This window comes from Zea mays, chromosome 3 (genome assembly GCF_902167145.1).
Source record: "Zea mays cultivar B73 chromosome 3, Zm-B73-REFERENCE-NAM-5.0, whole genome shotgun sequence".
Lineage (NCBI taxonomy): Eukaryota > Viridiplantae > Streptophyta > Magnoliopsida > Poales > Poaceae > Zea > Zea mays.
In genome coordinates this window covers 131,242,456-131,246,746 of record NC_050098.1, presented here as the reverse complement: position 1 = coordinate 131,246,746, position 4,291 = coordinate 131,242,456, and positions in this window count along the sequence as shown.

Here is a 4,291-nt window from a genome sequence, read left to right as displayed (position 1 = left end):
TGGCGGGGGAACCTGCTCGTTCTGCCCGCGACGCTGCCTAGCTGCCATCTGAAAACAGAGATTGTCGCCATTGTTATCCAACTCACAGTTTCGAACGACAAGATATCATCTCATATGGAAGGAAAAATGCCATAATCATAATATTAGGTTCGAAAGGAAGATAACATGGTGACAAAGATCCCACCGATTTCAAAAGTTTACAGGGTTACATCAATCAGGGGAAAGTACCCATAAGCCTAGTCCAAAATGTGATATTTCTAAGCTCGCATAGGTTTCTATCCGCCTAAAAGTGTCGAAGCGACTGCTTAACCCTGAGCGGTGGAAGCGACACTGGATACGGGTGAAGGAGGCATCGTGGAGGTAGTCCCATTGGCACCAGGGGCTAGTCCTAGCTCCTCGGGAGCCTCTTCTCCCTCGCTTCCTGCTTCATTGGCCTCCATCTCCAGGTGGTGCATGTCCAAGTGGTCATTTGCTTCTTCGAGTTCCCTCTGCACATCGTGAAGCTGGTTCTCCAAGACATCAATAGTGTTGTCTCGGATCTCCACTTGCTGCTCCAGGGTGGCAATGCACTGGCTCAGCCTCTCCACCTGCAGATCCTTCTCCACCAACTCCGTGGATAGGTCGACCACAAAATCTTCCTGACTGTCGAGAGTGAGCTTGGCAGTCTGAGCGGTGTTAGCAAGGAGTGCCATAACATCGCTCTGAAGGGCCTCAAGGCGGTACAGCGCACTCATGCACTGAACAGTGACCCTCCCAACCAAGTCAGGATACATTGCCCACACATCCTTTACATGGCTCACGCGGTTACACCACATAGGATCATCCTTCTTCGTAGCAGGGAAGAGTCCCAAGGGGTGCATCACCATCTCCAGGGGATGGTAGCCACAGAAAGTCGTCAGAGTCTTCATGGCTGCTGCCTCAACGGTGTCGTCCGTCCTGAGTCCAATCGTCTCAGAGTCAAGAGAACGCCAACCCGGCTGAAGGGGATGAGCCTCCAAAGTCAGCCAGACCCGACAACGAGGTACCCGATGCTCCTCATACAACTGCACCGTGTACAAAGGGGGCGTAGGGTAACCGGCGGAGTTAAGCACTTCCCACAAGATGGAAGGAAAGCCATCGCGAGAAAGGAAGTCAGAACTGAAACGAGAGTCTCCTCCACTGGCGGGGGTGGGTGAATTCATCTGCGGAAGGGAATCAAAGGTAAAGATTATGGTGGAAGGAAAAAGAAAAAGAGAGCCTGGATGGTTTTAAAGAAAGGGGGTTAGCTCAAAATTTTAATTCCTTCTTGTGTTTTATAATGCATGCATGCTGGAAGAAACGTTGCCTCTCAAAAAGAAAATAGGGTGCTTTTTAGGGCATCCTTAAAATATAAGTACTGGCCCACGGGGCCTAATTAGTTAGCCACCTATTTCTCCCTCTATGCCTAAGGCCTTTCATCCTAGGTCTAGCGGTCTAGTCCTGACGATCCATAGCAGTTTCTAGGCAAGTTTTAAATTTTGAAAATTGGCATTCATGGTTTATTGTCCTTCTCTGTGGTGGAATTTGCTCCGATACCAGCTGTGGCAGAACCACCCGAATTATTCCAGCTTAAGTGCCTAAGTCACACCTCAGGGGCCGTAACACACTTAAATCAGAATAACCCGTCAGTCCTTCAGATCTAGTCTGATAGAGCCACTTAACCAGGATCAAATTCCACAATCTCACTCGAAGGTGAGTCACAGAAGAAATACAATAAAACAGGAAACCTCAAATTAAGTGCGGAGTTATTACATAAATCGGAGTTTTTGAGTAGCAAATGAAGTTCACAAAATAAAGTGCAGCGGATAATTGATGTCGTCGGTATCGAGGAATCGGGCAGGGCCTAGCCCTTTACTCCTCGTGCTCCTCTCCTGCCGGAGCAACATCCCACTCGATCGTCCAACCCGGTGGCAGGGTGGTAGGCCAAGTCACACCATCAACCATTTCCTGAATGGTACCTGCAAAAGTTGTGCCACAAGCAAGGCTGAGTATACTAATACTCAGCTAGACTTAACCGGTGTGAGGAGTCTACTCCTCTACCTCTAGACTATGCAGCTGTTTGGCTGAGGCGTTTGGTTTGCCAAAAGCACTAGCTGTTTCTAAAAGCAAATTTTAGCTTTTCAATTTCTATCATCATTAACTTAGCTAGATTTGCTCCTTCTAAGCATACATGGTAACAATCAATTAGTTCAATCAACAAATTATCTCATGTAACCACATTTCACTTCTTACTCGATGCAGTACAAAGAATCAAGCAGTCTCATTAGCTGCGAGAAGCAGACGATTCGAATCGAGTTTTAACCTTGCAAGGTAAACCTAAACACACGGCATGTCAGGGTACTCCGACCCCACACATGACAACCGTCCCCATCGATTCCCCATTCGCGTCCAGGCCTCACCGCCTTGGCATACAATGCTCCACTGACCCCAACTGCCGCCGTGCAGTGACCGCACTTGTACCCACCATAGCTAGCATGGGAGACCCAGTCTCAGGTCGCATGAGGGATAAAGTCCGCACCCGGCTTCAATCAGGTACTAGGTTTACCGGTTACCATTTTTCCCGGCATGTGCTTAGTACGTTCAAAAGCTTGACTCAGGTATCCACACATTAATCCTTAATTCATTTTTCCCGTCTCATGGACAAGGCATCCTCCCTGGATCCAAATCCATAGACCAACATAGATCCCGTTATCAAGATGAATACAATCAATTCCTGACCTCGCGCGAGTGCTAGAAAAATCACTCGACTTCTACCGAGATCCTGATTAGCAAGCAGCTACTCGACCTAGCATACTAGTATTCATCTCAAAAAGGAATCCTAAGTTCATGCAACTAGAGGTTTCAAGCAACTCCTACACTTAAGTGCACATTGCAATCCTACAAGCATTAAGTGTAGTAAAGTAGCATATAATAATACGGTTATGCATATAAACCGGGGCTTGCCTTCAATTGCTGGGGCTACGGGGAGATCCTCAATAGCAGCCTCTGAAGCCTGCTCCTGGTCCTCCTCTTGGACGGGTCCTTGCTCGGGGATGAGCACGTACTCTCTGTCGGCAAGATTACAATCTAATGAATGCAATGCGTAAGATATATGCATGATATGACATGTGCTTTTAGAAATCACAACTTTTAAAGGTGCATGATTTTCCTTGAGTTAAACAAAGTTAACTTTACTTATGTAAGTCCCTTGGGTGGTATACTTGGTAAATTGGTTTAAACTTAGCTAAGGTAAGTAGATTAAATTTTTGGGTTCCACTGAATTCCTTTTAAGTCTTAGTGAGAATTGATAAGTACTCAAGTTAGACTTATTGGGGTGAGGTTTATTTCTTCTTTCCTTTTCTTTTATTCACTTTAATGTTTTGGAGTAGGTTTGAACTACAAGTTGCTTTTATAAAATTCTAAAAATTCTGCAAAAATTACAGTGGCTTGTTACTGGTGTATGTTTCTCTGTCTCAAAATTTGGGGATCAGAAAGTGAATAGTTTTCTCTGGACAAAATTATTAAATTCTAGGGCAAAAGGGGTGCTTTGAACTACAACTATTATTTAGCAGTGGGCAATTCTCCAAAACTCATTTTTGCTGGCTTTTAGGTGTTATAACATGACATGATACAAATTTCTAATCATTAATACCTTTTAATTATTTTTCTATGGTTTTCTCAAGTTTCTAGCCAAATGGGTGCTTTCTACTACCACTATATTTGAAAAACATCAAACAACAGAGTGCTTATTTTTCTTAGTTATTGTTTTGTGCAAGAGCAATCATTCTGAAGTTTGGCCTCTTTTTGCTTAAGGGAAGGGGTGGTATGCATTATTTGAATTAAGTGGCCTTTCTCTTAAATCATTAGCAATTGGTATGATTTTTCTTCCTTTTCATGGGTTGGCATTTTTCTCTGGTAGTTTATCCCATCATGGACTTAGCAAATTTTTGGTTGCCCATTATCACATTAACAGGGGTTGTTTATGATTTATTTGGAAAATGTCTTATTATCACTTTGTATTTATTTTCCTTACTTAAAAAGTTGGGCTGGGGTGCTCTGTATTTTTGTAGTGGGGCTCTGGTGGTTGTAAGTCCACTGGATTTTTATTAATCATTTTGGTTATAGTTTTGCTACTCTAATAATTGATTCTCAGTCCAAATAAGGCTAAATAAATCATTTTAATTTAAAACTGGTCCAAATTAATGATCTCTGTATTTTTCCTAGGTTCTCTGTTACATAAGTAAACTAGAAAAAATAATCTTAATCACTGTTCATTAATTTCTAATGCCTTTCT